Genomic DNA, 14,195 nt, shown 5'->3' with positions numbered 1-14,195 from the left:
GCGCCAGGTTAGCCTCAGTTCACATGTTCTAGACCTTCATTTAGCTCCATCCGTTAAAGGACTCAAGATTGGCCCACCAATTTCACATCAAACAGTTAGAGTTCCCCGCCAGCCTGATCAGACACCTGCACCTGTCACCATTGATACTAGACCTGTTTCCTCGCCAGATAATTTTGCGCCCTACATCCATGAGGCTGATCTTTGGCAATATTTTTATGGGGATAGAGAGGACATCCTCCCTTTCGAGCCACCACCCTCAGCTCCACGCCAGCCAGATCCTGATCCTGAACCAGTTAATTACCCAGATAGTTTTAAACCTAACCCCATGCCTGATTCTTTAGCCCCTGATTCTATTATCCATTCTGGTACTCTTATTTTTCAACCGGTTAATTTGTCGCCAGATTCTTTCAGTAAACCCGTTAGCCTGGGTCCAAAGACCCCTCGGCGTAAGAAACGGCGTCGCCTTAAATCAGCTCTGTGCCGTCTAGAGACCCCTGAGTCAGCTCTGTGCCATCTAGAAACCCCTGAGTCAGCTCTGTGCCGTCCAGAGACCCCTGAGCCTGCCCTGTGCCATCCAGAGACCCCTGAGCTTAAATTTAAGAGGGCTTCAGAATTTGGTGTTGGTGAAAATGTGCCTCCAAGAGCCTCTGAGCAGGGGCCACAAACCGCCAAGAGCCCTCTACAGATGCTTCAAGCCACCTCTGAGACTGAACATGTGCATCCATCGGTGGTCTCTCCAGTTCCTGAGGTGGAACCACAGTCGGTGGTCTCTCCGGTTCCTGAGGTGGAACCACAGTCGGTGGTGTCTCCTGTTCCTGAGGTGGAACCACAGCCGGTGGTGTCTCCTGTTCCTGAGTTGGAGCCACAGTTGGTGGCCTCCCCAGTTCCAGATGTGGAGCCGCGGTCGGCGGCCTCCTCAGTTCCTGTCCAGGAGCCGCAGGTGTCGGACTCCTGTGGGCCTGTTCCTGGGACTTGGTCGGTGGTCCTCCCTGTTCCTGATCCGGAGCCGCAATCGGCGGGCTCCTCTGTTCCTGACCGGGAGCCGCAATCGGCGGGCTTCTCTGTTCCTGACCGGGAGCCGCAATCGGCGGGCTCCCCTGTTCCTGACCGGGAGCCGCAATCGGCGGGCTCCCCTGTTCCTGACCGGGAGCCGCAATCGGCNCCCAAGTCTTTTGTAGAGTCTCTACATTACAGTTCAACCTTATTTTGAAGTCCCCCCCCCCCCCCCCCCCAAGTCTTTTGTAGAGTCTCTACATTACAGTTCAACCTTATTTTGAAGTATATGGGGCCAAAAGGCTGTTGAGAACAGTCGGTGGAAGTAAATCCATCTTTTTAGAGCCTAAGCTGGTGGGAATCTAACTGAGGGATAGGACAGGGGGGTGTCAATCAGCAGACAAAAAAACAGCTTTATATGGGGCATCGGATAAAGGAGTTTGCCCTGCAACCAGATGGTTGTTGGTTCAAGTCCCTGCACCCGGTTTCAGTGTTGTTGTATCCTTGGGCAAGACATACTCCACCTGCACTGACTACTGATGGTGGTCGGAGGGACTGGTGGCACCTGTGTATGGCAGCCTCGCTTCTGTCAGTGAGCTGCAGGGAAGCTGTGGCTAAAATGTAGCTCGCTATCATCAGTGTGTGCGTGAATGGGTGAATGGCTGAATGTATAGTACTGTGAAGCGGTTTGGTCTAGTCTCCTGACTTGAAAAATTGCTGTATAAGTACAGGCCATTCACCATTTATAATGTTTTGTTGGGGGTTTTTTCCTGATAGATGTACTTAAAGTTACAGTTGAGGATGTTTTTTTTTTCCAGGTGGATCATCAAAATAAGTGGTCTTCCTTATTGTCAATCATTCTGCTGATATGTTTACTGTACATAAGGCCGTCATACGTTCCCATTTTCAATATGTTTTGAAATGGCTTTGGACTACAGTGCAATTGGAAAGGATGATGGAGCATATCCACCCACCACATAAGGAAAAGTAGTTTAAGGGACAAAATGGTTATAAGTTTATAGGAATAGAAAGTCTTTCTCTAACAGAAGTCCTCACCATGTTTGTTGATGAGAAGAATCAAGTATTCTCTGTAAAAAGAGCTGACATAGAGCAGCATGGCAGGGCTTTGACTGGTTCTGAAGCTCAGGGAGATGTCTTCTCCTCTCAGTGTGATATCCGAGTAGATGGATGAGTGCAAATAGCTGCTGTTCCTGCTCATCTCATATGGCTCCGTTACGATATAAGTGATGGATGTTGTTGACTTAAAGCTGCCTGAAACTTCTGAAAGATAAAAAGTCATGCGCAGTTATCAGTGGGGAAGATGACTGGAATCCAGCTCATTGTGGCTACAAACACCCGTTATGGAGTTGCAAGTGGATTTGAGTTGACAGTTCTTTCATCATAGTGAGAATATGTAATATATACAAACTTTTGTTGACATGATACTGCAACATTTCTGTTCTTTACTTTGATGAATTGCTTTTACAAGTAAATTTTAAATTCACACATCATAAACATTTCAGTAATATTATAAATGTTTTGTATTTTCCTTCCATATCAAACCCTGTTGCTGTGATTTTTAAAACTAGTCAGTAATATCAATGTAGTCCTAAATATTTGTTTCAAGGTTGTCCCAAAGCCCCTCGATTCTGAACCGATTTCTAAAACACCTTGAATAGGCTCTACTCTAGAGTCCCTGTGCTTATATTCTTTATCTCAAAGCTGGATATCATATCCAGGGTTAAAAAAATATATATTTTCTCTGTATCTCATCAGGCAAAAGCCAACTGACAGACCTGAGCCTAACTGCTGCAGTGTTTTAATGCTTTTTCTGGAATTACCAGAGTGTAGAGACCCATTGTCTGTAGACCAGAATAGCACTTTAAGACAATTCCAGTATTTGATCTCTGATACAAAACAATGTATAAATAATCCTGTAAAAACAAAATGACAGACAATTCAGATAATAAGTAATAATCCAATGTCTGCAAACAGATTATTTTCTTTGTAGCTGAGGCATTACTAGAGTTGAACTTTAACAACTTTGTGAGACAAATTATTAAGTTAAGTTCTTTCTATGGCAATTTGTTTGCAATTATCCCAAAACAGTCTGACATAATGATCCCTTTCCAGTCCCACAGTGGGGAAATTCAAACTCCAGACTTCATGATATAATGCCTGGCTTTCGAACTAAAAGGGCATCACTCCATATTCAATAGATGAGTATCATCTCTATCACTGCAAGCTTTACCGACCTCTAAATCTCTGTAGAGGAGCAGGTTTTACACCCTAACATGTGTGAATGGGTAATTCATTAGTAAAGGTTTTCCATAACACGTTTGTGTCATAAACTGTACTTATTGCTAAAAGAAACTGTTTAAATGTGTGGAAAGTCAAGATGAAATAGTTTTTAATACAGCTCCATCACTTGTGCTGGTAAACAGTAACCACTGGAAGTTGCTGGTTTGTGGTTTTTCCTTCAGTGAAATGAAACTATATATCTTGGTTTAATTAGAACAAGTATATTGGCAAAATTTTCAACACAGTGTTTCCCCTCATGTTTCTTTAACTGTGTTGGTTTATTTCAGTACAGTACATCAATACAAAAGCCAGCAGAATATTCCTGATTAATCCTACACAACTGTTATAAGAGCTTGAGGATTCAAGAAATTCAGTTAAAATATACAGTAATTCAAGCTTTAAGAAATAAAAACATAGCCTGTACAGGTTTAGAAAAACAAATATGACTTGCAAAATATTGCATGGCTTGTATTAAAGATCTATAAAACTAAAGCGGTTTTCTTTTTGAGAAGAAGTAGTTGCATAAGAGATGTGGCATTGGCTCTCATCAATGGAATAACAAAATACAATTGCTCTTGCACAAATAGTTTCATTTGTTTACAAGGTTAGGGACATGACATGGGATAACAGACTGGGTAGGATGAAATAGGTGTGTGTTGAGCCACCTATCAACAACAAGGAAGAAGCTGCATAGTCACTGAACTCAAAGTACATTGAGGAGTTAGTGTTTTGTGATCATAAGGAAATTCAATTTGCAATCAAATTAATGCTTTTATGGTTAGACTGTGTGTATATTCTACATCTTGGCAAGTCCAGAGACGGTATTGCTCAGGAGATCCTGTATAAAAAGGACAACAGATCAGTGCAACAAACACACAGACTTTGCTGTGATAGTTCTTTCAGCATCCTCCAAATGTATTTATACACCTTTGAGTATCTGTGGAAAAAACAGTTTCTTCAAAACAGTCTTGCTTCTTTAGATGCAAGCTTTTCCTCTTATGGTGCATTCAGACTGGACGCGGTGAAAAGGGGGGTTCTTCCGCTCTGTACTTCAGATGCACAGTGTTTACACCCTGGGCCGCCTTATCAAATAGGAGGAGCTTCAGCTACATGGAGCTGACACCCCATTGATCTGAAAACATCTCAGCAAATAGACTAAATGGTTAGTTTCATTAGTGCAGATTTGTGCATTTAAAATGGTCATTTGTAAAATTAGAGGTCACTTAGATGTCAACTATCCCCCATTAAGGTCTTAATTGAATCAAAATTATCTAGCCTACTTTTTCAGTGCTACAGGAGCTGGTCACTGACCTGAAACGAGCTGGGACCAACGTTTCCAAGGTTACTGTTGGAAATACGTCATGGTTTTAAATCATTCATGGTATGGAAGGTTCCACTTCAAGGCCCATATTAAGTTTGCCTATGACCATTTTGATGATCCAGAGGAGTCATGGGAGAAAGTCCTATGGTCAGATGAGACCAAAATAGAACTTTATGGTCATAATTCTACTAACCGTGTGTGGAGGAAGAAGAAAGATGAGTTCCATCCCAAGAACACCATCCCTCATGTGAAGCATGGAGATGGTAGCATCATGTTTTGGGGGTGTTTTTCTGCAAATAGGACAGGGTGACTGCACTGTATTAAGGAGAGTATGACTGGGGCCATGTTGTGGAACAACCTCCCTTCCTCAGTTAGAGCATTGAAGATGGGTTGAGGCTGGGTCTTCTGACATCACAATGACCCGAGACACACAGCCAGGAGAGGACCTCACACTGGAGTCTACTGTCACAACTGTTTTGAATTCACTTAACATGCGATAGTCTCCTGCATCCTTGATTACTGTTCTTTGATTTCACCTCCTCGTGGTAATCATGGATTTACAAAGCAACTAGCAGTACTTTTTACAGTACCTTAAAAAGCCGAAAAAGTTGTCCACGTTCATAGGTTCATCAGATTCCCAGAGATGGAACAAGTATGGGGAATAAGATCACCTCCAAAAGCTTTCAGCTGCACTTCTGGGCTCTGCTGTCCCACATTGGGAATGCTTTGTAGGGAGAACTCACCTCGCAAAGCATTATGGGAATTGCTGTCACATTGCTGTCACCATAGGCTGATGCTACCTGACATTGGCGACTATTAATAAAGATGGTGCAGGCACTGTGCAGTGGACCAACAGGAAAGTGATCGTCTGTCCAATCGGTAAGTTAACTTAGTTCACTATAAAGTCCCTGCTCTATAGAGTGATTGAGGGATTTAGGGGTAAGGGCAGATGTTCAGACACAGTAAGCTTATATGAGCTATGAGAACAGCAACTTTTAAACAGAGCGTGCAAAAGGAGAAATGGGCTCCTGCATGCTCTTTGGGAATTTTTTTAAGTGAGAGAGCAGGTCTTGTAAAAAAATTCGAGAAAATCTTCCACAATATCTTTAAGGTGCATTCACGCCAAATGCAAAACATGCGTCTGCTTTTGCTTTCCTTGGTATTTGCCGGGCCAGAGAAAGCATTAAGCGTGGCAGGCGAATTTATTCAACGGGCGAGAGTCTCCTACATCCTTGATTCTTCTGTTCTTTAATTTCAGCTCATCATGGTAGTCATGGATTTGCAAAGCAACTGGCAGTGTTTTTAAGACCATCTCTAAAAGCTTTCAGCTGCACTTGTGGGCTCTGCTGTCCCGCATTGGGAATGCTGTACCACGGTTTTGGACAGTGGTACATCAGAGTAGCCAGCTTGAGAGGCAGAGCAAGGAGAGGCTACGCCCTCTAGGATAACTACGGGAGGTGAAAGGACTACCGCAGAGGATCAGGAAAGCTTGCCCAGGCAGACACCGGCAGAGCTAAAGAAAGAATGCATCCATCTACACTGGAAGTAAGACAATGAAAAAGTCCTCTTGGGCTAAATTAAAACAGCTTTTTTTAAAAGTCACCTTAAACCTCTTAAGAGCATTCCCACCTTATCCTTTGTCAAAATTTCTTTCTCTATCATCCATTTTCAATAAAAAGGCTCATCTCCACATTACTCCTTCACTGTAGCTCACAATCAAAACTAGTCCTTGTTTGGATTTTGCGACATGAATGCAAACAAATGTTCAGACTTTTAAATTCCATTGACAGGTCAGGCGGTGATTAATTGTCGATAGCTTTGGCCAAATCTTGTCTCTCAGCCTGGCCTCACTCCAGATCCGCCCTCTACATTGAGATTACATGGGAATCCTCGCTCCAGCTCCTGGTTTGGTCTGAATGTATTATAGTAACTATGGAAGTAATTACAGATAGTCAGAACAGGCTCATTTTATGTTAAAATTGCCTTTGATAAGTCCTCTGTGGATTAATCCTGCGTGTTCTTTAATTGGATCCTGGTCAAAAGGAAATGCTATGCTTGAGTTTTTAACACCTAATATATCTATCTGACCTAGTGAATGGTTTTGTTTTCATTGTTCACACAAAACTAGAACCTGACTAAATCAGGAAATAAAACAACATAATTGGCTTTAAGAATGGAGGAGACAGAGAAAAGACAGAGTTTATTAGGGAAAACCTGCTCCTGACCAGGTTAGCTTTGGGAAATAAGATGTTGCCAAAGTAACAGAAACAGATGTTGAGTACACCTGCTTTGCAAAACGGGTCCCATAAGACATAGAATCCCCAAACACAGGGTTTCTGAGTTCAATGTTAAAAAAATTCATATTAATAAAAATATGAGTCAGTTTGTTTAGGTTTGCTTTTACCAACAATATTGACTGCTGACCAGGCCATATTTTAAAATTAACTAAAATGTTAAATCTAATAAAACTTTTCAAAGTAACTTTAAAAACCTTTAAACACATAATTATTCTCTTAAAGAAGGCAAAAAAACAACAAAAAACAATTGAATTCCTTTGTAGGTACCAGTGCCCTCACATTCCAAAGAATACAGTAATTGTTATATTCCTCTGAGATGCTGCCTTATGTCGCTGCCTGTCACCACTATATGAACCTGGCAAACAACAAATACTTTGAGGGGCCTCTGGATAACATATACAGACGGAGCTGTCAAGATAAAATGCAATAAAATGCAGTAACATGGGCCTGTGTTCTAATACAGACTCATATCCCGTTGATATGAGAAAAGTAAAGTCACCTCTGAAATGAAAACAAGCTGCTGTAATGAAAACCGAAAACAGTAGAACTTAAAAACTTCTCAGGTGTAAATGCAATCTTGTGGAAAGTGGCAGCAGTGGTTTTTCTTTTGAAATGTCAAATGTGTGTCACATGTGTGATTCAACTTTTTTCAGTCTTGATTTCAAATAAATGTAAACAAGTAAATCTTGATAAGATTCAAATATTAAAAATTGAAAATAGTTAAGCTTAACCATATTAGGCTAATAATTCATTTCCGTTCCCCTGGTGATGAGCTGCTTTCCTTTAAATCTTAGAGACACAAAACTGCATGTAAATACATACTACACTAATCATTCATTTCTGTTGTCCAATGCAATTGTCAAAGCGTGTGAAAGTATTAAACATTTCAACAAACCAATTTGAACACTCAATTAAGATTCTCTTTAGATTTCCTGAGGATATTTGACCATGTTACCAGGGCTATGCTTTTTTGCAGTTTGTAATCTGTTAATTAATATTATGCCCATTGGTTAGGGCATAGAGCTTGCAATCCTGAGGTTGTGAGTTTAAAACCCACTCCCACAGACTGCTACTCTGGGTTCCTGAGCAAAGACCCTTAACCCCACACTGCTCCCCGGGTGCGGGAAATGGCAGCCCACTGCTCCCCAAGGGGATGGGTTAAATGTGAATGTGAAGTGAATTACGTTTTGCTGTACTTGTGACAGTGTAATGAAAATGCAATGCTGGAAAAAATTAATAAATAGATAAAATATTATCAATCAAAAGTATTAAAATCTTCAAAGGCTTTTTCCATGTATTTTTCATTGTAATTCCTAATAGAAAGGTTTCAGTGAGCTGGTACCTTTGTGACAGAAGACGCCAGTGTGGGCAGACTGGCTGCAGTCACATGAGAACCCGTTGGCCTTTTCCACACAACGTCCCTGGTTTTGGCAGAGTGTAGCATAGCTGCTGCAATGCCCCGGGCATCCAGGTCTGACGCCAGGTGTGATCCTTGCCCTTTCCTCCAGATTCAGTGTGACGCCGTTTAGCTGCAGAGAGCGGATACAGCCCAGAAAGCCTTTCTGTCGTGATGCTGTGCCTCCTGCCAAGAAAAAAAAAAAAAAAAAGAACAACACTGTAGCTGCACTAGTTCTGTTGTCTCTGTATCCTTCATTCAATTTTGTCAGACTCTTTTGCACTCTTTGACTGTCCTCCTTTCATTCTGGCATGTCTGTTATTCACAGTGTTTTTCTGCTCTAATGTATGTTGTGCAGGTAAAATCTGTCCAGTTATGAAATAAAAAAACACCCTGCTTGGCATTAAAGCTGCCCTTTATTGGTTGACCAATTGACTAATGGGCCATCTGCTGTTTGATTTATAATTCTACACACTAATGGATAAGAGGAAACCTGATTATCCTTCAACTACAAAATCAATATTCAGCAATGCAACCAAAAGGATAGACTTGGCAAAATTACTTTTCTCCTCGTAATCCAACCTGTCCACTCTAATCCGTGCATTACCGTTTTGTTCACACATTAGCCAGCTTCCTATTTGAATTAACGCTGAAATGTTCAGCTCAAACTTCCTAAAAAAATGAAAACATTAAATAAACTTTAAAAGGCACTCCTAATCTGTTCTACTTATGTTCCATTAAGATGACAAAGAAATTAGAGTGTTCCCTAGTGAGAGACATTTTGTGAGGGATTCAAATAAATATAAGGGATCTGAAAAGCCTGAGAGACAAAAATCTTATTATCAGAACCCAAATCCCTCATGACACAATTTCACCCATTTAAACAGTTGGACTTTCTAACAACACAGGGTGAGAGCACACATCAGGTCAAAGTCCTGTTCTGACAATACAGCTGCAGGAAAAAAAATAGCTGTAGATTAAGAAATAACACAAAACACTGCTAAACTGGATTTACCTGGCATCTTCCACAACAGCAGAACAACGGTACTACTGTATGGCTTTCGCCAGTAAAATACCACAGACATTACTGAGCCATATAAAAGACATCTATTTCACATGGATCAGTAAAACCTGTCTGATGTAAGAAAATAATTTATCAGGCTGTGCCATCTGCAGCATTTAGAATCCTGCTGGATTATCAGGGCAGGAAGGAAATTGTAGTTAGAACTATTAATGGCTTAAATGTTTCTGCTAATATGTGAACTGAATGCCCAGTCAACAAAAATCAGTTGAAAAGCCATTTAAAATGATGGAGAGAGACAGTCACATAAACAAAAAAATAAACATCTACAGAATATGTATAACTGGCTTATTCCGTGAAAATAATTTAACTCAGGTGGTTATATGATTTCATGTCATTTGTTTTGCATCGTTACGCATGTGTTTAGCAACCTTTACTTTGAAACCTCTAAAATAAATTGATTGCAATACATTTTTGATGAACAATACATTTTTTGAATACCCACTTGTCCCAAAATTACAGCTGTTCTATAAAAGTGGTTTTAGAGTCACTGTAATTCCAGTAGTCTGTGGCAAGACATGAAAAATTGTTGTTTACATGCCCTTTCAATCCAATCTGGCTGATTTTGACCTATTTTGCTCAGGAAGATTAACAGTATACTGTACATAAAAAAGGCGCGGGACATACTATTCTTGTGAAACTACCATAAAAAATGGTGGAAAACTAGCATTGCTTGTGTGTTAGGCACATACAGACAATCTGCAAGCACATCAAATTTAAATCATAAAGTGACGGCTTATATCCTTCCCATACAATGACTAAATCTAATTGCATCTTATTTTGCACCAGGCTCACGTGATTCCATGTGAGTTTTCCTTGCAGGCCACTGTACAGGTAGACACAGCCAAATATTAACAGGAGATATATTTTTCTATGGAGCACTCCAAACAACTGCTTGGGCTCCCTGTGAAATAACTGTTCGTAGCAGGATCTCATTTTTTTGGTCATGACAACTGGACATGACTGCCACATAATTCAAATGTAATAAAATTGTGTTAATCAACTTAGAACTTACTGGTTGTTATAGCAAAAAAAACATTTGTTCATGTCTTTAAAAATATTTTAAGAAAGTAAAATTAATCAAGTAGAACCCCTCAGCTGAAAATAAATCAGTCATTGCTTTGTATTCTGCTAGGGCTGCTTTTTTATGCTGTAAAGCTTATTTTTTAGTTGTGATTGCATTTTAAAGACATAAAAGTGTAAAGGCCCTCAAAATATTAGGGCTGAGGTTGATGAATTAAAATGGAAAAACTACACTTTTTACAAAATTGTGCATTGTTTAAAATTATGTATTCTTTTTCTTACATTTCACAATCCTTTGCTAGTTTGTGATTGGTTATTAAACCCCACTGACATTTATTAAAAGTTAATCCTGTAAACTGAAGATGTGGTAACTTAAATAGGTATGATAAAAACAAAGCTCCGGCGGTCAATTATCTCTTCTAATCCTTAAGTTTGTAGACATTTATATTTAAAAGCATTGTTTTTTTCATTTCTTCAGCTGCAAACTTGGAAAGTTTGGTATGATAATGATAATTATAGCTCCAACTCCCGCAGTTAATAAATTGCAAATGGATATATAAATTAATACACGTGTTTGTTTGGTAAAGACATTGAGCCTAAACTAATGAATAATATTATGAAGGTATAATTAAGTATAGCTCCAACAGGAATGTGCAACATAGTGGGTATTCAATATTAATTTAAATCATCTTACAACAATTTACATAACAAAGAAATAATGTCAAATTGAGCAGTATAGTCAAATATGTGAGATGTACCCATAAACAACCTGGCAAATCCTCTCTGCATATCGCTACACAGGTTCATCCAATATGGTGATATTAGATGAACCTGTGATATTTAAGAACAATACATATTTGCTTTAGTAACAATAAAACTTTAACCTTATACAGCTGGTCAAAAACAGAAAAGTACGTGGTAGAACCATACAAAATTACAAGATTGGTCATTCACTGCTCTAGAAATGACAAACAGAAGCAGTTCAGGGCCCGCCAATGGTCAAGGGCTGCAGTTTGGAGACTGCTGATTTAAGGTAAAGTAAATGGGGTCACAATTTTATCCACAGAGATATCACAACTTGGCACACCTAAGATATCCGGTGCAGTCCTTAAATAATACATTAAGATATTTATCGCAGCATCAAGTTTTTACATAAAGACGGATAACAAAATAATTCTATATGAATCGAACTGGAATTCCTAAAATGGACATTGAAACAAGTCTTTGTTAAAAACCACAGGCGCAGAAAGCTGTAGATTTTGTAATCCCCACTATCACACATCCATTCAAATATCCCATAAACCCACCAATCAAAACGTTGAGTCTGCAAGAGAGGAATGACATACGTCTTTTGAGTGTGTTGGAAGAGGATTTTCAGCTTAATTCTGTCAGCGAGTCAGCTCTGATTCATTCCAGGCTTATTATTATTCAGTGTTGTTTTTAATTCATTCAACATTCATGTTTATAAATGGCCATTCTGTATGCATACATAAATGCTTAAAACCAAAGACGTTTTTTGTTTTTTTTTCTGATTAATTTAAGTTGGGAAGTTTCAAATTACTGAGAAAGTTACCAATATACAACCTATTCCTTTCAAGGAATAGGTTGCACATGGTGTTTACATTTGCGTGTCTTCCACCAATTCATTTGGTCATTAGAATATGATCTGCATATTGATGGAGACACTCAAAAAAAGGTTCTCACATGCTGTCTGCTGAATAGCAAATAAAAAGCCCTTTCCACTTTCTTTGAAGGTAAGCTCTGTGCGTACAAACAGCTTTGCATCTGTTTTTAGACATGCAGAACATCTGAAGATCTTTTTGTATTATCAGGAAAAGAAGACACCACTGTTGATGGAGGTAATCTGCTCAAACAATCACGCATCGTCCATAACTTCTTCTTCTGATTGCACATAAGCTGCATTGTATCACAGTGCCACCACAAAAACCTTACTACTCCTCACTTTATGTATAAATGCACAAGCTTCCTGACACTGAGTATATATGACAGAAGTCTCCTTCTACTTAATAATTTATGGTCGAGGTTAAATAGCCTTTAAGACTTAATATATAACACCCCACAAGGTTGGTGCAAAAAGGCTAAGGGATCTTTGTCTGTCTCTTTGGGTCTATGGTGTCCAGCTCCAGTCCTCAAGGGCAAGTGTTAAACTATTTTGTGTTAGCCTTGAGAGGAACTGTTTAATAGATTTAGGGGTGCTGTGCCAGGAAAAAAACATCTAAAGGATGCAGCACACTGTGCTATAGGTATGAAAAGGTGATTAATAGGCTTTCACCAAACTTGTTGCCTGCTGAGGATGTAATGTAATCATTAGAATCACTTGTTCTTGAGTGGAGGCATATCTAAAACATGAAAGGGCCCTGTGGACCAGGGTTAAAGAACACTGCTCTAGATCATCTAGACTCTTGATATTACTCCCTTTACCTTAGCTTAGTTCAATTCTCTGCCTGAAATGGCTGTGCAGGAATGTAGATTTTGTGTCATGAAGTTAGCTTTTGTTTTTATTTGGTTTTAAATATTTGGAACTAGTTTCCTCAATGAACCAGTGATGACCCATATCAGCAGAGACCAGATTTTTCCTTATGATGTTGTGGCATTTTTAGGAGTCCATGATAATATTCTCACTCACAAGTTTCCTGGGGCTTTAAAAAAAACAGCTAATTAAATTTAAACTTCTTTATCATACTTACAGGCAAAATGGAACCTTTTTGTCTATTCATCATTTGTTTATGCCATACTTATCTAGAATGTTTGTAGCCAATAGCCTCAAGCTCAGCCTTATCGAGTCAACACACATGATTGCAGGTAAAATCAAATTTCACACATCTAAAGCCCTGGGTTGAGGACAGAAAATACTTTTCCAAAAATACGAATTCTTCCGGAAAAACTTTTCGAAGTCAAATTTTATTTCTTTTTCCTACAGTACACAAACCTTGCATAAGGTGAACCAAACATTAGCAGCTATCAAAATTTGCAATAGTGTGTATTGTCTCCTCTTATACAGGTAAGTGTTGATTTAATAGTCCAAACTAGCTCTATTCGATCTAAAATTGAGTATCATTGTGCTTTCTCAAAATCAAACTGTCCTCATATAAAAGAATTATTTAAAATCTGCTATTTTTGTGTCTTACCTATAAATAACTGGCTGTTAAGCTGTAGATGAATAAATCCATCAGAAGGAGCTTCTTGTATGGCAGCAGGGAAGTCATCAACTCGTAGCGATGCCTCTTTAACGTTTCGCTCAACTTGCACACTATGCCATCGGTTGTCATTTAGAGGAAGGCTGGTCCTCACTTTAACCTCCAGAGGTCCGTTCCCAACATCAAAAGAAAAGATTACTTCTGTAGATGCTGGCAAAGAATAAAGAAATAAAAGGATAAGGATATAAAACAAAACACATAAACTATAAATCAGTATGATGTAGTAGAGTGATAATGAAAGATGCACTTGTTTGCAAAAATTGTTTAAGAAAATTTCAGTTTTTAATAATTGAAATTTCTTTAAGTATGAAATATATGTAGAATAAATTGATCTATATAGAATTATTTTTCACAATGTCGGATATTAAAAAGTGATTTTTAATCATTTATGTTAAATGTTTTAACAGCCCATTGAAGGATTAGAGCTTTATATTTAGCCACATAGTAGCTTCACAAGCAATAAAAATGAACAATTAATAAAAATAAATAAATATATTAGTGCTGTCAAAATTATCGCGTTATTATCGCGTTAACGCGAGGCCATTTTAATGGCGATAATTTTTTT

At 39.0% G+C, this 14,195-nt stretch overlaps 1 pseudogene; it reads right to left on the bottom strand.

Annotated features, from left to right (window-relative positions):
- LOC107096586 overlaps nucleotides 1-14,195 on the bottom strand; it is a 104,324-nt pseudogene that overhangs the window by 16,845 nt on the left and 73,284 nt on the right.

This window comes from Cyprinodon variegatus, unplaced genomic scaffold (assembly GCF_000732505.1).
Source record: "Cyprinodon variegatus isolate N-32 unplaced genomic scaffold, C_variegatus-1.0 Scaffold635, whole genome shotgun sequence".
Taxonomy (NCBI): Eukaryota; Metazoa; Chordata; class Actinopteri; order Cyprinodontiformes; family Cyprinodontidae; genus Cyprinodon; species Cyprinodon variegatus.
This window is presented reverse-complemented; position numbering and strand designations above follow the sequence as displayed.